The 23,347-nt window shown below is 36.6% G+C and overlaps 1 pseudogene; it reads left to right on the top strand.

Annotated features, from left to right (window-relative positions):
- Window positions 1–3,911: 3,911 nt before the first annotated feature.
- LOC113295209 overlaps window positions 3,912–23,347 on the top strand; it is a 122,544-nt pseudogene continuing 103,108 nt past the window's right edge.

Below are 23,347 nucleotides of genomic sequence, written 5' to 3'. Positions count from 1 at the left end.
AGCTACTCTTTCTCCTTTGTAACAGATATTCTGTAACACACTCACGCTGTTGCAAATCGGCTGTGTTATTACTTTCATCCTTTTAATCATCTTTTGAGCCATAAACAAATATTTTAAGATCATGATTAATACAAGGAGCTAAACCCCATTGCTGAGGCGATATAGGAAGCTACTTTTCCAACAAGAAGTGGTATATTCTATTTCATCTATTTATTGCAATTATTATTATGATTATTTTCCTTGAGATATAATTGAATATGATTTTTACTTGAGTGATTGTGATCTATTTTGATGAAGTATGCTTAGTTTATAGACTTTTGATGCTTCATACTTGACATTTACAATTATTGATTTTGAAAATCTACTTGTTGCAATATTTTAGAATCAAATTGAACGAGAAAATTGCATAAATATAAAGATTGGATTAAATCACTTTGAACTTGGAAAATAGTGGAATCTTAGCCTCAATTGTCTTTTAATATTGATATCAACTTTGTCAGTGTTTTCTATAATTATTAGTGGGTTTTCTATTTTAGTTTTAGAATTTAAGTCTATTTTTTATCCTTCGCAAGTCTGAGAATCGAACCAATTTTACCACTATCTATAAAATACATCAATTTTTGGCGCCGCCGACGCGGATTTGCTTTTAGGATTTTAGACTTATTTTTCTTTTATTTTGTTAGGTTTTTATTATTTTTGTTCTTTTTTACGTTTTTGGGTATTTATCTTTTGTCTACAGGTTTTGGATCATAAAGAAAATTGAGCCAATGAGTTTGGTGATTTCGTAAAGACTGGATCTTAAAGCATAAAGACTTGGAGCGAAAGATTAAAGCGAAAAGAACGGAAAAGAAGACAGTTTCTTTTTGTTATTTTATTTCTTAAGGTTTTGTTTATTTTTCCTTATTAAAAAAAACTATATTAGGTTTTATTATTTTTGTAATTTTCTTTTCTTTTTGGACACTTTGGACTTTAAACTTTGGGACATTATTTTTAAACCCTACGGAAGGGTAGTTTAAATATAAACTGTGTGCAGAGAAGGACGTCGATTACGATATCGCCTCGGCCCCTCGGGTTCGTACATGACATAGGAGTTCTGGCCCGAGTCGACTTTAGCGGTTCTTCGCCCGTCTGGTACGGGAGGTAAGTTTTTCTAAACACCCGTGAATCCCCTGTCAGGGGGTTTACTGTATTCCTTAGTTTTCATATATGCTGAGGACTTGAAAACGACTGCTTTAATTTCCTAGTAAAGGGCAAGGACTGGCCATACAAGATAAGGGTTCGAATTTCATCACCGTTCTCTTCTTGCCCGCCTTAGGAAAACGAAACCAAACGCGAACCTAAGCCTAAAATTTTGACTAGAACGAGACCTATAGGGTAACGAGCTGAATAGGAAAGTCGTTCGAAAAATATTGGTTACTCTTTTGAGCATACTTCGAAGTTCATGATGGTTTCTGTGAGTTGAATGCGTGACTGCGCCGCGTTATAATACCGGTGAGGCCTTTGGGTATCAAAGCTCCACCGAGCTTCCCTCGCCTCTATTAAACTTACCTTGACTCGGATTGATTCCAGAGGGGTTTGCTCAGATTGTAATGAGTTCCTTTTCAAAAGAATAGAAGCTGGTCTAGAAACAATCTAAGTGGAGCCATCATGCTTTTTGTTGGCTAGAAATTAATAGGTTTGATTTGGTTGAGTCAGCCTTGTTTTGTGATTGCATAGAATTCCCTACCTTTTCTTTTGCATGCCTGAACGTAAAAGAGACGCCCTAGGTAGATTTTTTAAATAGAAACCTAGTAGTTCTAAGCGTCTCGATTACCTCAATTTAGAAAGCCCGATTCTTGAAGATTCCGTTTTTCAACGTCCGTTTGAGGAGAAAATCCCTGATATTCCAATAGTGCCAGAAATGGCAACTTTGAAAGCTTTGTTGAACCCTACTAGGACTACTCGTCCCTCGTGTATCAGGTTATCTGAAACTGAAGCAAATTATGAACTTAAGCCTGGAAGCTTACAGTTGCTCCCAATATTTTTAGGGAAAGAAAATGAAAACCCCTATTTCCATGTTAGGGACTTTGAGGAAATTTGTGGTACCCTAAAAATTAGAAACCTTGATGATGATGCTTTGAAACTCGGGTTATTCCCCTTTTCCTTGAAAGATAAAGCCAAATCGTGGCTATATAGTTTGGCTTCCGGATCAATTGAAACATATGAACAACTTACATCTGCCTTTTTGAACAAGTTTTTCCCTAGGCACAAAACATCGTCTATTAGGACGCAAATATGCACATTTTCTCAACGGGAGGGAGAATCCTTGTATAGATATTTGTAAAGGTTCAATGATATATTAGCCCAATGTCCTCATCATGGTTTAGGTTAGTTCAGATCCTTTATGAGGGTTTAGATTATCCCACTACAACCACAGTAGAATCTATGTGTACAGGTGGGTTTGAAAACCAAACAGTTGATGATGCGATGACATATTTGCATGAAATCTCCGAAAAGACCCAACAATGGGAAAGTAATAGGGGACCCCAGAAAACAATTCTTCTAGGCAGAGGAAACATTAATAAGATAGAAGGAAACTTTGAATCAGATGCCAAAATTGTTGTTATAGCGAAAAGGTTAGAAGCTTTAGAAGTGGGTCACACTAGTGGTAGATTAGAGCCTTTTTGGGAAGGCCAGAATAATGAAGAGCAAGCCAATGCTCTCTATAATAACACTAGATTCGATAACCGTCAGAAGTTTGACCCATATTCAGAAACCTATAATCCTGGTTGGAGAAACCATCCGAACCTTTCGTGGTCTAAGGGCCAGAGTCAAGGTCAGTTTAGTAATTCTAATGCTCCCCCAGGTTTGGTTCAGATAAGAACTCTTCAGGTCAGTTTCATAACTCTTCAGAGAATAGAATGACGAGCTTAGAGAAATCTCTTAGTATATTAAGAAAGAGCCAGGATATGTTAGCACAGAGCCAGGACATGTTAGTAAAGAGCCAAGTTAGTTTTCAACAGGAAACCAAGCAGAACTTTCAAACTAATGCTCAAACTCTTGCTAAGTTAGAACTTCAAGTCGGCTAAATAGCTAAGACCTTAAGTGAGAGAGATAACGGAAGGTTCCCTAGTCAGACTAATCCCAATCCTAGAGGAGTTCATGAAGTAGGTGCAAAACCATCGAATCAATTGAATGTTGTTAGAACCCTTAGGAGTGGCAGAGTAGTAGAAAATCAGGTAACCATGCCCGATAGTGAACGTACTGTAGTTCACCCCTCAGGATCTCGTTCCTCAGGATCTCATCCCTCAGGACCACTAGCTGAGGGGACTGATAAAATTTCCGATGATGCCAACTCGGTTCATGAGAGGTCTGATTCTGTGCCTAGAGTCCTATTTCCCCAGCTATTAGTACCAACAAATAAGGAATCAAACTTTAATGACATATTGGAGGTTTTTAAGCAAGTTACCATAAACCTTCCTTTATTAGATGCAATTAGGCAAATTCCTGCTTATGCCAAGTTCCTCAAGGATATGTGTACGCGAAACCGAAAACTTAGCGTCCATAAGAAAGCCTTCTTAGCTAGTCACGTAAGTTTAATCATTCAGAAAACCACAACTCCAAAGTACAAAGACCAAGGTTCCCCTACCATTGCTTGTACAATAGGTAAACACCGGGTAGAAAAAGCTTTACTTGACTTAGGAGCTAGTGTGAACTTACTGCCGTACCATGTGTACTTACAACTAAGACTTGGTGAAATGAAACCTACTCAGATGACACTGCAGTTAGATAGGTCTGTTAAAATTCCTCGAGGTGTTATTGAGGATGTTCTCATTGAGGTCGACAAGTTTATTTATCCAGTAGATTTCGTGGTCTTAGATACCCAACCTGTCCCTGACCCAGAGAACCAGATACCTGTGATTTTAGGTCGCCCATTTTTAGCTACGTCTAATGCGATCATTAACTGTCGAAATGGTGTGATGAATTTATCTTTTGGTAATATGACTATGGAGATGAACATTTTTAATGTCAGTAAGCTACCTTATGAGCTAGATGACACGTGTGTCGAAGAGGTGAATATGATAGAAGCCTTAGTTCAGGAGTCATTACCAAACATCTTGTCTGAAGACCCATTAGAAAATTGTCTATCCCATTTCGGTTTAGACTTTGACGACGATAGCACTATTGAACAGGTGAATGCTCTATTAGATTCTACCCCTGTGTTAGACACTGATAGATGGAAAGCTAGGTTCGAACCATTACCAGTTTCTGAGAATACCCTAATTCCTTCTTTAGAAGAGCCTCCTAAGTTGGACCTTAAACCACTACCAGATACCCTGAAGTATGTGTTTTTAGGACCATCTGAGACTTTACCTGTGATAGTAGCTTCCGATTTGGATAGTGATCAGGAAAGTAGGCTAGTAAAAGTTCTTCAAGACAATAAGGAAGCTTTAGGGTGGACTATAGCAGACATTAAGGGTATAAGTCCTACCGTTTGTATGCATCAGATTCATTTAGAAGAAGACTCCAAACCTTCTAGGGAGATGCAACGTCGGCTGAACCCTAACATGAAAGAGGTAGTTCGAAAAGAGGTGCTTAAGTTGTTAGATGCGGGTATTATCTACCCAATTTCAGACAGTAAGTGGGTCAGCCCCGTTCAGGTTGTTCCCAAGAAATCAGGTATCACTGTAGTCCAGAATGATAACAATGAGTTAATCCCAACCCGAGTGACCACGGGATGGCGTGTCTGTATTGACTATAAAATTGAACAAGGTCACAAGGAAGGATCACTTTCCCCTTCCTTTTATCGACCAAATGCTAGAGAGATTAGCTGGATATAGTTATTATTGCTTTCTAGATGGCTTTTCCGGATATAATCAGATCGTTATTGCCCCAGAAGACCAAGAGAAAACCACTTTTACCTGTCCCTTTGGTACCTTTGCGTATAGACGCATGCCTTTTGGGCTTTGTAATGCCCCTGCGACCTTTCAGCGTTGTATGATGAGCATATTTTCTGATATGGTGAAGAATTTTAGAGGTCTTTATGGATGATTTTTCAGTGTTTGGTTCATCTTTTGATGAGTGCTTGCATCATTTGACATTAGTGTTGACTAGGTGTAAGGAAAAGAATTTAGTGCTTAATTGGGAAAAATGTCATTTCATGGTTAAATCAGGAATTGTGTTAGGGCACATTGTTTCTTCAAAGGGTATAGAGGTAGATAAAGCCAAAGTTGACCTTATTAAGACTTTACAGGTCCCAAAAACCGTAAAAGACATTAGGTCATTCTTAGGACATGCAGGTTTTTATCGTCGATTCATTAAGGATTTTAGCTTGATTTCTAGACCTCTTTGCAATTTACTTGCAAAAGACGTTAAGTTTGTCTTTGATGATGCTTGTTTAGAAGCTTTCGAGAAGCTTAAGACTTTACTCACTACCGCTCCCATAGTCCAGGCACCTAACTGGAACCTACCCTTTGAGATTATGTGTGATGCTTCAGATTATGCTATAGGCGTCGTGTTAGGTCAGCGTGTTGACAAATTACTTCATGTGATTTACTATGCTAGAAAAACTCTGAATGATGCCCAGTTGAACTATACAACTACCGAGAAGGAACTGTTAGCCATCGTGTTTGCCTTGGATAAGTTTAGATCCTACCTATTAGGTTCTAAGATCGTATATACTGATCATGCTGCTTTGAAATACCTTTTGTCTAAGAAGGATACCAAACCTAGATTGATTAGGTGGATCCTATTGTTACAAGAATTTTCTCCAGACATTAGAGACAAAAAGGGTGCTGAAAATGTAGTAGCAGACCACTTATCTAGGCTAGTTGTTAGTTCCCCTAGTGATTCCCTTCCTATAAGGGATAGCTTTCCTGATGAACAATTGTTCTCTGTTTCCCAATCACCTTGGTATGCAAATATAGTGAATTATCTTGTTACTGGTCGAACCCCTCAACATTGGGGTAAACAAGATCGTTCTAGGTTTTTAGCCGAGGTTAAGCATTTCTTTTGGGACGATCCTTATTTGTTTAAGTATTGTCCAGACCAGATTATTAGGAGATGTGTACCTGAGAGTGACCAGTCCAGTATTCTTTTTTTGTCATGAACATGCTTGGGGGGTCATTTTAGTGCTAAGAGACTTTGCTAAGATATTGCACGTGGCTTTTACTGGCCTTCGTTGTTTAGAAGAAATCCCATAGTCACTGTGTGTCTTGTGATCGTTGCCAGAGGTTAGGGACCATTTCCCGTAGAAATATGATGCCTTTGAACCCTATTTTAGTGATTGAGGTCTTTGATGTGTGGGGCATTGATTTTATGGGTCCATTTCCTAATTCTTTGGGTTATCTTTACCTACTTGTCGCTGTAGACTATGTGTCTAAGTGGGTTGAGGCGGTTCCGTGTAAAACAAATGACCATAGGGTCGTAATTAAGTTTTTGAAAGAGAATATACTTACACGTTTTGGTACACCGCGAGCTATAATTAGTGATGGGGGTTCACACTTTTGTAATAAACCGTTTGCTCTGTTAATGAAACAATATGGTATTACCCACAAAGTAGCTACCCCGTATCACCCACATATTATTGGTCAGGTAGAGGTTTCCAATAGGGAAATTAAGCGTATTTTAGAGAAAATAGTTAATCCCAATAGGAAACACTGGTCGTCGAGGCTTACTGATGCCTTATGGGCTTACCGTACTGCGTTTAAGACACCCATTGGAATGTCACCCTACCGTTTAGTATTTGTAAAGGCATGTCACTTGCATGTTGAGTTAGAGCATAGAGCCTATTGGGCTATTAAGCATCTAAACTTTTCACTTGACAAGGCAGGAGCTCACAGAAAGCTCCAACTCAATGAGTTGGACGATATTCGTAGAGATGCATACGATGGTGCTAAGGAGTATAAGAACAAAATGAAACTTGTGCATGATAAGAATATTTTACGGAAGCCATTTTCTCCAGGTCAAAAAGTTCTTCTGTATGACACTCGTTTGCATCTATTCCCCGAGAAACTGCGCTCTCGGTGGACCGGTCCTTTTATGGTCCGTACTGTTTTTCATCATGGCACTGTTGAGATTGAGACATCCGATGGTAGTAGTTCTTCAAAGGTTAACGGTCATAGATTGAAGCCCTTTTTAGAGCCTTTTCCTACAGGTGATGTTGAGGAGGTCCCTCTGGAGGACCCTGTTTACCCTTGATTGACCATCGAGGCGATTTGTATGTTGTATATTATTTTTGTCAGTTTTTGGTTTCACTTCACCCAGGTACTATCTTTCCGAACTCTCTATTTACTATTTCCTCATGTTACTTATATTTTTGGTATTGTTCTTTCATTCGAAACATTGAGGACAATGTTAGATTTAAGTTTGGGGGTGGGGTAGAAACTTTTTGTTATAATAAATAAACTCCAGAGCCTAGAAATTTATGCATATTAAGGATAGCACTAACCAACCTAAGTGGATGGAAGCATTTTGGTTGTAGGAGTTGAGGAACCAATCTGATTAGATGGAAACATCTAGAAGAGTCTATTCATAAAATCACAGAGCTCAGGTGTTAGAAATAACATGATAGTTTCACCATATCTCGTTGAATCCTTTTCACTTCTATTTTTATTTTATTTTGTTTTTAAACTATGTTACTCTAAGTGATTAGGTGGGGCTCACGATTCAAGTTGTTACCAATGCTAGGTGAATTAGAGTGATTGAGATACAAAATAAAAGAAAAGAAACTGAGACCAGAACATTTGACCAACCAGAATAAATTCAATAAAATCGACCACTGGTACCCTTGTATATGCCAGCTGTGTTGACCTAAAGTTAGGATTATCAATCACTGGTTCCCTTGAATATGCCAGTTGTGTTGATATTAGTCATACTAGTATCTCAGTCCATTAGGATAGGTTCATTTTGGCGGAGGCCTTCAGACAGATATGAGAAACACCGTTCACTTAGTAAACATCAAAACCATCTATGTTTTTCTCTATATCCATCTTCTTGATCTATCCATGTGATTAGTTTTGACTCCGGATATTGATGTCCATAGTGTGACTATCTGAGTAGAGCTCTGTCACTTATATATGAATTTTAGTATGCTTGAGTCCAAACTCGTGTACAACAATTGGAATTTCGCATCAGGGTACTTCCTCCTGTAGTCAATAAGTATGCCAACCAAGGAGATTCTTTAGTGCTTTCCAAGGTTCTGCGTAGATAGCTAGGGTCGAGAGTATAAAGGTTTTCTGGGTATACCTCTGGTAAGCCCTCCCGAGACTATAACTCGGCCACTAGGGCCACCTAGGGGTTTAAAGGCTTATTGCATATGCTAAATGCAATCGACGATGCTTGCGTCAGTGAGTTAGGATTTTATTTTTCTATTTTATCTTTGCTCGAGGACTAGCAAATAATAGGTTTGGGGGTATTCGATAGACACATTTTTGTGTCTAATTTGTCTCGATTCTATATATTGATAGTGCTCATTTTTGTACTTATTATGGTGTTTTATGTGTGTGTATGTATTTTTGGCCAATAAACATTTTTGGAAAAATCGACTCGAAAAGTTGTCCAAAGCACCCGGAGGAAGTGATTTTAGCCCCCGGACTTTGGATAAGGGGCACCACCATGGCACCCCCTAGACAACTGCTATCGGCACCCCTACTCTGGATAGGGGGCGCCTCTTCTTCTTCACAATTCAAATGAGTTCTTTTTGGCGGGAATTAATGCAGCAGCGAAGCAACATTTGGAGTTGGATTTCTTTGCTGATTTGGAGAGATTCAACTGCATATTTCTTTTGGGCTGGACTTCTTGGAGCATAACAGAGTTGGTACAAGGGATTGGACCAAACGAGTTGGGCTATATAAGCCGGGAGAAGCAAACAGAGGCGTCGGAAGTTTATCGGGTTCTGTTGTTGACTAGGCTTAGTTTTAGTCGGAGTTTGACGTGGAGATGGATTGGGATTCAGTTGATTCATCAAAACAGGATTAGTATGTGTCTCAGATTCGCAAAAATAGCAACAAATCTTCGAATCAATCAAAACAGAGGAGGAGAAGATATTACGGGCTCTGATGAGTTTATATATTGAAGTTACATGATTCTGTTGGGTTTAATTCGAGATAGAATATTGCTCTAGCTTATTTGGAGTGTATACGGCTCATCTAAAAGCGTAAAGAAGATTCAGCAGAGAAAGAAATCCCGAGACTTGAGGTGGAGGAAAAATAAGAATAACCGAAGATTTCTTGAGGTTTAATCGACCTGTGGGCTATAAAAAGAGTAGTGATAGGTTAAGGAAGGGTTACGTACACTTTGGGGAAGTTTAGGAGAGAACAGAAAGCTGAAATCACAAGTTGAAGTTTTGTTTCTGCTGCTGCAATACCTAGAACACGAAGAAAATAAGACGCACAAGCAACTGGCGCACACAAATATCGCTATTCAACAACAGAACCTATTTATCGTTTATCAACTGTGATTGCCTAAAGTCTTTATCTACTCTTTCTCCTTTGTAACAGATATTCTGTAACACACTTACGCTGTTGCAAATCGGCTGTGTTATTACTTTCATCCTTTTAATCATCTTTTGAGCCATAAACAAATATTTTAAGATCATGATTAATACAAGGAGCTAAACCCCATTGCTGAGGCGATAGAGGAAGCTATTTTTCCAACAAGAAGTGGTATATTCTATTTCATCTATTTATTGCAATTATTATTATGATTATTTTCCTTGAGCTATAATTGAATATGATTTTTACTTGAGTGATTGTGATCTATTTTGATGAAGTATGCTTAGTTTATAGACTTTTGATGCTTCATACTTGATATTTACAATTATTGCTTTTGAAAATCTACTTGTTGCAATATTTTAGAATCAAATTGAACGAGAAAATTGCATAAATATAAAGATTGGATTAAATCACTTTGAACTTGGAAAATAGTGGAATCTTAGCCTCAGTTGTCTTTTAATATTGATATCAAATTTGTCAGTGTTTGCTATAATTATTAGTGAGTTTTCTATTTTAGTTTTAGAATTTAAGTCTATATTTTATCCTTCGCAAGTCTGAGAATCGAACCACTTTTACCATTATCTATAAAATACATCAGTTGTATTAGCTAGAGTGGATTCTCCTTTAAGCTTAGGTTTCTATCGAGACCCAGTAGGTTAATGACTTGATGACTTCATTGGGATTGTGAAGCCAGACCCAGCTATTTTCTCTGTAGTTGCGTGACCTGATCTTGTTGTTTCTATCGTATTTGAGTACAATCGTAAGATTGGCTTGATATTAATTTCTCCGATATGCAAGATATAAAAGAGTCACAAACACCTTAGTCTCATCGTTTGTGATTCCACAATATCTTGTTTCGTTAGTCAATTAAGATTATTGTGAGGTGATTGATAATTCTAGGCTGTTCTTCGGGAATATAATTCCGGGTTATCAATTGGTTCATGTTCACCTTGATTTATCAAAAGACGAAACAAAAACTCGTAGGTATTTCTATGGGAGACATATTTATCTATTACCGTAGACTTTTCTGTGTGATACATATTTATTTATTAAAGTCTTCAACTTTGGGTCGTAGAAACTCTTAGTTGTGGGTGAGATTAGCTAAGGGAATCAAGTGCGTAGTATCCTGCTGGGATCAGAGATCTAAGGAGCGCAACTGTACCTTGGATCAGTGTGAGATTGATTGGGGTTCAACTACAGTCCAGACCGAAGTTAGTTTGTAGTAGGCTAGTGTCTGTAGCGGCTTAATACAGTGTGGCGTTCAATCTGGACTAGGTCCTGGGGATTTTCTGCATTTGCAGTTTCCTCGTTAACAAAACTTCTGGTGTCTGTGTTATTTCTTTTCCGCATTATATTTTGTTATATAATTGAAATATCACGGGTTGTGCATTGAATCGATCAATTGGGAAATCCAACCTTTGGTTGTTGATTGAAATTGATTGATCCTTGAACATTGGTCTCTGGTACCGTTCAAGTGATTTCTCTTGTATTCAAATAGACTCGCAGATTCCTATTTGCTTGAGTAAGTATTGAATCGAGAAAGTGAGATATAACTCTTTGATATACTTTTAATAAGATTGAGTATGACCGTCTAGTTGATTCTCTTAAAAGTATATTGGAGTTACTCCATACAGATTGCTAAGCGAAATATTGGGTGTGGTTGTTAGAACCTCACTTTTTCAATTGGTATCAGAGCCAACAAACACGGTTAAAGACATTATAAGTCTGTGTTTGTAGCGATCTGACTATATGGACAATAATCTCTCTGACAACGCAACACCAGATCAGAGTTCCCCTGAGATGTTTTAAAATCCTGAGACATATAAGAAATCTCTTGTTTCTTCCTCTGTGTTTGAATCTGACTTCAACTGGGAAAAGTGTCTTGATGAACAGTTGGATGATCTTTCAGATGAGAGTGATTCCGAAGAAGGACAAACTATTGATGAGGAAGTCTCTCCATATATCATGTTGTTTGACCATGATTTGAAAGAAAAGAAGTCAACAGCTTGCTTGATAAAATATTTGGCACCTCTCTGTCAAGAAAACAGAAAGATGAGAAAACTCTTTAAAGGTTATGATTGTGGATATAAACTGTTACAATCTACCGTTAAAGATCGAGATGAAGACTTACGCTCAAAAAGGTTCGAGTGTGGCAAACTTCTTCAAAATCTCTTTGTGTTGAAAGAAAGACTTGAAGCAAGATATGACTCTCAACAAAAATGTTTTAATGACAGAGAACTCAGTCTCCTCGCCAGGAAAAATCGTTGGAGACTGATCTCGCTGCTGCTCTTAATAAGGTAAAATCACTGGAAGAAAATGTGAAAAGATTTAATTCTATCTCTACAAAATTATCTTCTTTGCTTGGATCATGTAAAGAACATCGTGATACACGTGGCCAGGGCTATAAGGGAATAGACGCTCCAAGTACTGGTAAGATTAATTTTGTTCATGCTAATGAAAACTCTTCATGTGAATTTTTTTTTCAAGCTGCCGACAGTCTTAGGAATAAGGATTGTACTCCTTCAAAATTAACTCGCATGAGAACAGTCAGAACAAATCCTTTAACTGCTATTATTGCGGAAATAAATGACATCTTCAAAGAAGATGTCGTTTTCGACTGGGGAATGAGAAACTTCATAACATTCTTGCATGGATGTCTAAAGTAGTAATTAAACCTTTCTATCATATTGCTGGAGTAAAAGGCAGTGTCTGCAATCAAGAGAAATGTTGTGATGAGTCATTTCTAGATTATGATTTTGAGACAAAAAAATGCCTACAGTTGTAGAAGGAAGAATGTCAGGTGGACAACTGACTCTTTAAACTACTCTGAGAAGAGAAAAAGGCATATGAGAAAGAAAGAAAAACCAAATTCCTTACCTCCTTATAAAGAAGACAGTGAAACCGAGGTGTCTGCTCCATATTTCATTCATATCAATAATCGAGTCTCGGAGCTCAAGATCAGCATAAACAGACTCAAACGGAGCATCAAAAAGGCAATGAAAGCAGCAGGTTCAGGTATTCCTTGTTCCCCTCTGGTTAAATGTCTTTCTACTAATCCTAGTGATTTTTATGAAAATCTTCAAGAAGGAAAGAGAGAAGAAGTCAATATGCTTGATGAGAAAAAATCTCATCAAAATACAACATAACTACTCAATATAGCATCCTTCCTGTATGTCTTGAGAAAGTAGTTGTTGTTACATTTCTTTTCATTTACGAAACAATGATCTTTAAAATGTTGAGCCTTGCTCCAGTACTTTACATGATGTAATGTTGTTTTGATCTTTCACTCTTGAGAATAATCTCTTGTTGATTTCCTTGATTTTCAACGATTCTCTTATGTTCCCTTGAACTAAGAAGGTCATCCCTTGTTTAGAATGATTCTCGAGTTTGTCAAGATCCCTTCTAAATTTTGCTCCATTATTCTTCTGGTCTCATACCAAGGTTGTAACCATAAGTGCACGTTCACCGAACCCACACAGAACGTATACGAGTATCCCTAGGGTTTCCTAAGAAACACTTATATATATATATATATATATATATGTATTATGCTCAATTTTGGTACATACACGTTCCGTAACGTCAAAAGGTTCGCCTGATTTCCGTGCACACAATGGATGGATGCAATAAGGAAGACAATTTTGAGAAGGGAAAGCCTATCGAGTTTCACGAGCACCCTGTTTTCATAACCTGCTATCATGTTGTTGATCATGAAAATAAACTACCAGTTCAGATGTCATTACAGCTGGTCAGAAATCTTCTTCGAGATTTTGAAGTCTTTCGTGAACAACTTGGAATTGCAACAAGGAATCTTGATTTTCTGAAAAACGAACTGAAGAAAGCAACTGATGAACTCGTCCATGTTCAATATTTGGTTGCTGGCTTTGTTTAATGTGTTTTCCGAATCATGTTCTCTGAGATTTATTTTATTATATCTAGTAAATCTTCTTATGAGAATTTTATTCTTGTGTTTTTATGAAGAATAACTAGAGTTTGGAATAGCCATTATTATGATTACACATAGCTATGTCCAACATTTTCATCTTCATTGTTTTTAGGTTTATTTGTTTAGATTCTAAAATTGTTTAGAAGATGATTTTTGCAGTATTAATCTTTATGGTTTTATATATTGCAATTTGTTATGAGATATGCGTGTTCGCGTCCCTGAACTATGATTGTTCCATACTTTGTCAAAAGTTAAGTCTTTCACATGTCGATATGCAAGTGTTGATAAAAGAATGAATGAACTTTTGACATTACAAAAGTTAAGCCTATTATATGTCTTTATGCAAATATTGATGGATAGGATGAGGATAGGATGAACTTTTGTTTACGAGGATTATGTTTATTGTATGTCATTGTGCAAATAGTGATGGAAAATAGAATGAATCCTTGTCTATTCCGCAGTATTGATCTTCCCTGATCCATATTTTTATGTACATACTGTGCGGATCCATAAGCTCTCTTATGTTGAGCATTTCCGATTAAATTAATCATGGGTTTTCTTGTGGTTAATTTAATTGAGTATTTTGGATTCAAATTCATATTCATATGTGATATATTATGTCCAAAGAAATCCTTCTTTTGTTGTGAAAGTAAGGTCGCTCTTGTTGTTTTTTCGGGAATGACATTTTATGGGGGAGAGTTCTTAATTGAACTTGTGCTTAATTGCCAAATCTTTGTAGGGAATGCGGTTGTGGAATATTATAGGGGTTATCTTATATCTATATAAACTCCTTGATGAATGCATTTAGTTTCGGCTATATGATGGCATTAAAAAAAGTTGATATGTGCTTTCTTTTGGTCATGAAATATCTCTATGGAAATTTCATTAGGATCCCACTAGTTTTCATACCTTTGTCGATTTTATTGACAAAAAGGGGGAGAATTAATGTGTAGTTCACACTACAAATACATATGTTTTTCGGATCATTATGTATAGGGGAGTGGTTTCCATGTGAGATGGAGTATTGACTAAGGGGGAGTGATACATATCACCATAGTATTGTTGTCGAAGTTGTGGTACAATTGAACTTGGATGATGTGTAATAATACTATCACTCTGTGTAACAATGATTGAGAACTCTTGTTTTCTCATTGTTATAGCTACAGATTTTCAACAACGATGATGCTAAACTCACAACCTTTGGAATCATTGGAGTACTTGGAAGTGACGAAGATTTCGAGTAATATTGAAGAACCAAGGAGATCATGCATGTGGAAGAGAAACTACAAAAGTTTATTTATTTATTTTGTATTCCATATGTATTGATAGTTTTGTCACTAAAATTGACAAAGGGGGAGATTGTTAGAGCACTGCTCGGTCGAACTCGCATGCGTTGCTATCTCAAGCATGTTTGTCAATATTAGTGATCAAAACTATAATTCTTGATTTCTAGTCTACTATTAGCTAAGTCTCGGACTAGGATAGAAAGTGTAGTTGAGCTCTAGACTCCATGGAGATCATCATACAAAGACGAAGAACTACTCAAGGAACTGGTGGAACTTCATCGACTAAAAGGTATGTGGAGACTTGAACTTATCTATCACTCAAAAGTCTATCTACTTTATCTCCTATCTTGAGACAAAAATCGTATTGCTATATAGACTATGATTATACACATTTGCTATTTCGAGACGAGTTTATCTCGCTTATCTATTTCTCGAAATATGTGTTGATAAGCTTTCGCTTTGGCCAAGTTCATCTTTACTAGTGACGAAAGTCATATTAGTTTCAATTACTTGAAAATCGCTTTGACGAAAAATAGCTTGTGAACAACAACTATATAACGTCCTCTAAGAATGTTTGAATGATTGAAATAAGAGTTTAGAATATAACCTTGAAAGGATAAAGTGCACGCTTCTAGGTTTGTTAACCGTACCCAAACGTGTGCATTGTTGGTTCAACAATAGTCAACCAAAAGGTTAGCTATTTGAGCATTTCATACCAACCATTTTCTTCCTCACCATAACTAGTTTAAATGACTCATATGAACTAGTTAGAGAGTTGTTCAATTGCAAGGAAATCTCATGTAATACACAAGACACAATTGAAGCAAAGATGATTTGATTCACGTGAATCGGTTCATGAACTTTATAGCCACGTTTTGCAAAAGCATTCCTTAGTCTTTATAAGTTTAAGTTCAGAAATCATCTTCAGATATATAACCTTTCTCAAGTTTGCAGACTAGGTTCGCGGACTTAAGGTACTGGATAGAGTTTACAAACTCCAGCAGAAATTCTCGGGTTTGAGAACTTTGCTGGTTCGCGGACTGAGTTCGCGGACTTGGCTCATGCAAGCAGTTTGTTAACTCCATCAGAAATTCTCGGGTTTGAGAATTTCGGCAGATCGCGGACTGAGTTCGCGGACTTGGCTACTAGACATTCTTCCAGTATAGGACTTATGCACATATATGTTTCCACAACATACTTATGTCCATTATTGGTTATGTAATCTAAACTCTCATTCCAATCATTGAAACATTCTTAGAGGACGTTATATAGTTGTTACACTATCTCTCGGCAAAGCAATTTTCAAGATGACTGAAACATATCATGACTTGCATCACTAGGTAAAGAAAAACATGGTCAAAGCGAAACGCTTACCAACACATATTTCGAGATATTGATAGGCGAGGTATACTCGGCTCGAAATACCAAATGTGTATAATTTAAGTCTATATATATAGCAAACGACTTTTGTCTCAAGAAGTAGGAGATAGAAGAGATAGACTTTTGAGTGACAGATAAGTTCAAGTCTTCAGAAACCTTTTTGTCGAGAAGTTCCACCCGTTCCTTGAGTAGTTCTTCCACTTGTATGATGAATCGCCATGAAGTCCTTGAGCTCAACTACACTTACTATCCTAGTCCGAGACTTAGCTATAATAGACTAGAAATCAAGACTTATAGTTTTGATCACTAACATTGACAAACATGCTTGATATAGCAACGCATGCGAGTTCGACCGAGCAGTGCTCTAACAATCTCCCTCTTTGTCAATTTTAGTGACAAAATTACCAATACATATGAAATACAAAAAATATAATAAACCTTTAGTAGCTCCTATTCCACATGTCTAATCTTCAACATTCCTTGAAATCTTCGTCCTTCCAAGTACTCCAATGATCCCAAAGGTTGTAAGTTTAGCATCACCGTTGTTGAAGATCCGTAGCTATAACAATGAGAAAGCATTGGTCTCGATCATTGTTATACAGTGTCATAGTATTATTACACAGTGTCACAGTCTAATTGTATCACCGTCTTTGTATGATGATCGCCATGGAGTATTGAGCTCAACTACACTTTCTATCCTAGTTCGAGACTTAGCTATAAGTAGACAAGAAATCAAGACTTATAGTTTTGATCATTAACATTGACAAACATGCTTGAGATAGCAACGCATGCGAGTTCGACCGAGAAGTGATCTAACGATCTCCCCCTTTGTTAATTTTAGTGACAAAACTATCAATACATATGGAATACAAAAATAAATAAATAAACTTTTGTAGCTTCTCTTCCACATGCCTGATCTTCTTGGTTATTCAACATTACTCGAAATCTTCGTCACTTCCAAGTACTTCAATGATCCCAAAGGTTGTAAGTTTAGTATCATCGTTGTTGAAAATTCGTATCCATAACAATGAGAAAACAAGAATTCTCAATCATCGTTACACAATGTCATAGTATTATTACACAACATCAAAGTTCAATTGTATCACAACTTCGACAACAATACTATGGTGATATGTATCACTCCCCCTTAGTCAATACTCCATTTCACATGGAAACCACTCCCCCTTACATAATGATCCGAAAACCATATGTATTTGTAGTGTGAACTACATATTAATTCTCCCCCTTTTTGTCAATAAAATTGGCAAAGGTACAAGAACGAGATCATAATGAAATTTCCGTAAGAGACATTTCATGACTAAAAGAAAACAATACACATCATCTTATTTGGATGCAATCATATAGCCGAAGCTAATAACATTCATCAAGGAGTTTAAAGATACAAGATAACCCCTCTAAAATTCCACAGCCACACACCACTCAAGATATGACCATTAAGCACAAGTTCAAAAGAACTCTCCCCCATTTGATGTCATTCCCAAGGGAACAACAAGAGCGACCTTAATTTCGAAAGAAACAAAGGATTTTTATTGGACACCAAAACCATAAGAATGATTTTTATATCCAAAACTCAATCAAATCAATCACAAGTAAACCCATGATTAATTTAATCGAAATACGCAATCAAATTAAACACACAAGGTGATCAACTTAATTGATTATGCTCAACATAAGTAAACTTACGGAACGTATGACTAACATAACCATTAGAAAATGATTAGGATAGCCGTTCATAAACTCAACACAAGGAAACTTATGGAATATATGAATACTCAACTAGACTAATACAAGAGAACTCATAATTAATCTAATTGGAATACACAATTAAACTAATCACAAAAGTAATCAATTTAATTGTCAATTGTTTTCTCGACATAAGAAAACTTACGGAGCAATAATTAAATAACCAAACAACATGATTAATTTAGTTTACAAATTATCAACATAAAATACCTTACGGAACAACCAACAAATCAAATCAAAAAATAATCAACTTAGCTGTATCGTTCTCAACATAAGACATATTACGGAGCCTCACAGTAATATATAAAATATGGATCAATGAAGATCAATACTGTGGAATACACAAGGATTCATTCTATCTTCCATCACTATTTGCATAACGATATTTAATAGACAGCATCCTTGAACACAAAATATTTTAACCTATCTTCCATCAAAGAGTTGACAATATAGGCTTAACTTTTGTATTTGTCAAAAGTCCATTCATTCTTTTACCAGTACGTGAATACCGATCACAAACAGGATATGGGACAACACATAGTTCACGGACGTAAACACCAATATCCCATAACAAATCAAGGAAATACCATATAGTCCTAGGAATAATATATTAGAGAGAGTCTAGTCCATTTGACCTAGTCAATTGTCTGTTTGGTCCATTTTGGCAATATAAATTATAGTTTGGTCCTGAAAAATTATAGTTTGGTCCTAGGGTTTTGTCCACCCACACGGAATATTCTTTTTCTGTTACCTAAACACCCCTGCACGTGCAAAAATTATCTTTTGGTCCTAAATTTTATTCTTTGGTCCTTTTACCGACATATATAAACAAGAAACAACAACAATAAATTTCAGGTTCAAGAAAATTTTCTCTCTCCTACTCCGATCTCGTTTTTCTTCTTTTGCTGCAGATTTTTTTTCTAGGGTTTACGAAATCTTTCTCGATTTCGTTTTTGATACCAAGATCGATTCGATTTACAACAGATTGACTTGGTTATGAAGATTGATTTGATTACAGAGTGAATTTGATTACGGTGTTTTGATTTGGAGTGAATTTGATTCGAGATTTTGATTACAGAAGATTTGATTCGAAGATTTGATTAGAGGCTTTTTTGAAGATTTGATTCGAGACTTTTTGAAGTGAAGATTGATTTAGTTGGAGTTGATTTTTTGGAATTACATATTCGTAGATCGGTGTTTTTTTGGAGTTTTGATTTTGAATTCTTCTTGTTGCTGGTAAGTTTTCACGCTAATCCTTTCCTTGAATTATAGATCAGCTAAGTTTTTCTTTGATTAGAATGAATGAAGTCGTTTTGTTAAGGCTTCATTTGTTAGAATGAACTCTTTATTTTGTTAAGGAAAAAGCTATTAATAGCGTTACGGCTTCATTCCAAGAATGAACTCTTCTTTTACCATGGAATAAGTAATGTTGGTGCTTTATTTTTTATCTTTTTTAGGATGTTAACGAAATGAAGTCATTCTGTTAAGGCTTCATTTCTTGGAATGAACTCTTTATGTTGTTTAAGGAAGAATCTATTAGTGTTGTTCTGTTAAGAATCTTTATTTTGTTAAGGCTTCATTTCGAGAATGAACTCTTCTTTTGTCATGGAAGAAGTACTGTTAGGATATTAACGAATGAAGTCATTCTATAAAGGCTTCATTCCGGGAATGAACTTTCCTTTTTTTGTCATGAAAGAAGTATTGTTGCTGCTCTGTTTATCTGTTAGGATGTTAATGAATGAGATCATTCTGTTTAAGGCTTCATTCGTGGAATGAACTCTTTATTTTGTTAGAATGTTATTGAATGAAGCTATTTTGTTTCAGCTTCATTCCAATAATGAACTATTTTGTGTGTGTGTGTTCATTTTTCAGGTTCAGTATGCCCCTATCCAGTTGTTATGTTGTTGTGTACTACAAAGGGGATGGTATTCCGTTGAAAGTTTCTTTAGATACTATGATTCGTGATTTAAAATATCTGTTTGTGATTATTGGAGAAACTTGACTCCTTGGAGCATAAGATTTATTAGTCGTTGTGATAAAGCTCTCATTAATTTTGATTATTCTCTTCAAGGTCTAATTGTTGTTATTTGTTCAAGGGAATTGTCAAGTTTTGATCTGTTTGTTGAGGAGGCTTGTCAAGGTGTTGCTTCTATCTCTTCGTCTGGTATTTCCACGCGGTCGCTCAGTGACGATGAATCATGCACTGGGTTCACTGAGACTTCAAAGATTAAATACCTGACGGAAGGTCTTGAGCAATTGAAACCTCTTTTATCCGAAGGTTGGGAAGATATTTTTAAAGGTGTTGGTCAAGTTTTTCATGGTGGTGTTGATGAGGTTCACTTAGCTGTCAGCAAATACTGCAGCAAGTCTGGCTACACAGTTGCAAAGGTTAAGAATGACAAACTCAGGTTCACAAGAAAGTGTGGTAGGAATGCAGAATGTCCTTGGTATCTGCACTGTATACCAATCGATACCGCTAAAAGTGTCTTTGCTATCAAGGAATTCAATGGGGAGCATAAATATGGTGGTGTTTATAAGCTGAAGGACCCACCTGTGGAGAAGAAATTGATTAAGCATCTATTCAAGGATCAAATACAGTCAAATCCGTCGATAAATCCTAATGATATGGTTGCTCAAGTGAAGAGTTGTTATGGAATTGACATAAAATACCATCATGCTTATAAACGGAAGGAAGCATCTTATTCGCCAATATCGGTTGTGAGACGAGTATATAGGTTCGGCTTACTCGACAATATAGGTTGTGAGCCGAATATTTAGGATCGGCGTATAATTATTTTGTGGTATGAGCCAATCCACTCTCTGTGTAAGCTAATAAAAATTTCAAGACATGATTCATACTTGCGCCGAATTAGTCTTATAACTTTCATACTTGTGTCAGGACCAATGCCGCGGGTAGGGAGATGTTGAAAAAAATGAAGGACAAAATTGATTCCAAAACACCAATGACCGTGGAAGAACAAAACTACCTCTACAAAAAGTGGGATGCAATCATCAACAAAGGAGAAGGACCCGAGGAACCCGGACAAAAGCCTACCACTAAGAAGAGGGGTCGTGGTTAAATGTCCTTTTATGTTTCCAACTTCCTTTTAATGTTTTTCTTAAGTTTTAAGTACACTTTTATGGTGTTGCAAACACCTTTGCTTTTAGGTGCTCAACTTTGTTTTTAATTGTGCTGGGTTTGGTTATGGACATCTTCAATTTCATGTTTTAATGAATAGCTTAAAGGTTATGCGCCGAATTTATAGAGTTCGGCTTATCGTCTAAGAATCCTAGAAGGTGGCAAACGTGCTCGTGTCATTTTATCCACTTCTAGCATCTCGTCGGGTTTGAGTCGCGCTACTTTCGCATGTCCATGAAGGTCTTTGGGACGTGGGTGGTTATGACGACAATCCATATCTTTATTCATTATCTAATATTGATCTTCTTTGTTCATGGACTTATTCTTGAGGTTGAAAACGATCTTGAAAGGGCAATTTCTTTTCTTCGTCTTCGTCCTATTCTTTCTCCAGGTCTTCCCAACGTATACAGTACCCTTTTTAACCTTGCTAGCGCCTGTTCCACTACGCTCACAAATCATTTCAAACCGATCCCATCGGCTTTGTTGTCCTTTAACTAGTACACAATTTATCTTCATCGCGTGTTCCTCAAGCCAATCCAGAACTTCTGGTTTAGTTTTCCATATCTACGTTCATTCCAAAACAAGTAATTAGTAAGAAAAACTTTGGAATATTCCGACAACATTAAGGTAAACAAAAGGTTCTTACATACCAAATCATTTTGGAAGTGATCCTTGGTATCCTCGTGAATTATGTCTAATGGATCAGGTTGATTTTCCATGGGTCCAAGCACGATCTACAAAGAATATCACAAGGTTAAACACTAGAAAGGGAATATAATAACAAGGTTCGGCGCATTCGATAATCACATTATGTGCCGAACTATAAACATTTAGAGGTTTCGGCTTGTACAATATCCTCAATATGTGCCGAACCACAAACAATATGTTAACCCAAAAATTAACAAATTCATGTTCGGCTCAGACGATAATCATATTATGTGTCGAACCTTGGACATAAGAGGTTTCGGCTTATACGATATCCTCAATATGTGCCGAACCTCGAACAATATTTTAACCCAAAAATTTACAAATTTATGTTCGGCTCATACTATAATCATATTATGTGCCGAACCTTGAACATAAGAGGTTTCGGCTGATACGATATTCTCTATATGTGCCGAACAAGTAACAATATTTCAACCCAGAAATTAAAAAATTATGTTCGGCACATACGATTTTGGATATGTAAGCCGAATTAGTAATGATTCTATTCCGGGCTATTCAGGATGTTGTTCGGCTTACTATGAAACTTTCATATAAGCCGAACTAGTGTCTAGCAAAAGGGTTAGGATTGGAAATTATAGGTTCGGCGCATGCAGTAAACAGATTCAGTAAGCCGAACCGTTCATCAATGGTAGATTCGGCTCATAGATGTGAGCCGAACCTCAACCTGTTTCGCCGAACCATGATTCAAAAAACCTAACTTTTGATAATTGAGAGCTATAGAATTGAGATTAAGTATAGGATATAAGTGTACCTGTATATTAGAAGCATTGGGTTCCTCATCAATGTATTCATCATCAGGATTTGGCTCATAAAAATCATCATCTTGAGTTTGTGTTTGAGTTTGAGCTTGAGTTTGAGTGGGTGTAAAATCATTCTCATAATCTAAGAAATCGGGCATTTGGGAATCATTGGTGTAGTTGATGTGTATTTTCCTATATTTTTTAGATGATATATGACCCTCCTCATCCTCCATTGAATCAAGAATTAGAATTTTCTCACTTTCTCCTTCTCTTTCTCTCCTTCTTAACCAAACCAAAACTCTTTGATTTTTTTCCTCAAATTTTTCATCTAAACAACTCTTATAATTCTGAAAATTATCTTGATCACTAAACAAAATATTTAATCACTAATCAAGATTATTAACACTAATACGTAAAGGGCAGATTTGCCATTAAAAAAAAATTGGGTTAAGGGGTTATCTGATTTTGCTATTTCACAACCTTTTTTGTCTTCATTCAGTATGCCTTGGAAGATTTTGGTATGCCCAATATTATGGTTCTTTTTTTTTTGGTTGTAAAGGAAGTTTTGATAGTAAGTTGACACATCCCTTTCGTGTGTTCAGACCCGTTACGCAGAAGTGCCGACAAGAACCGTTGCTTGGTTGCTGTGGCGGAGCCCAAACTATAGTTCAACGGCCCAAAAAGAAAACTAGAAAAAACTAGAGAGAAAACTAGAACAAAATAAATGTAGATGCAGCATGGGTTGCACATTGGAAAGCATTAGACATACTTAAACAACAGCTGTGTTCGTGATTGCATCATTAGTAGAGCCATCTAATATGGAGAGGGACTAGTTACCCTTCTTGATATCCACCGGAAGTTTTTGAAAAATATATAGTGGAGGAATAAGGTCA

This window comes from Papaver somniferum, chromosome 7, assembly GCF_003573695.1.
Source record: "Papaver somniferum cultivar HN1 chromosome 7, ASM357369v1, whole genome shotgun sequence".
Taxonomy (NCBI): Eukaryota; Viridiplantae; Streptophyta; class Magnoliopsida; order Ranunculales; family Papaveraceae; genus Papaver; species Papaver somniferum.
The sequence above is the reverse complement of the archived record's forward strand: the minus strand, read 5'-3'. Positions and strand labels throughout refer to the sequence as shown.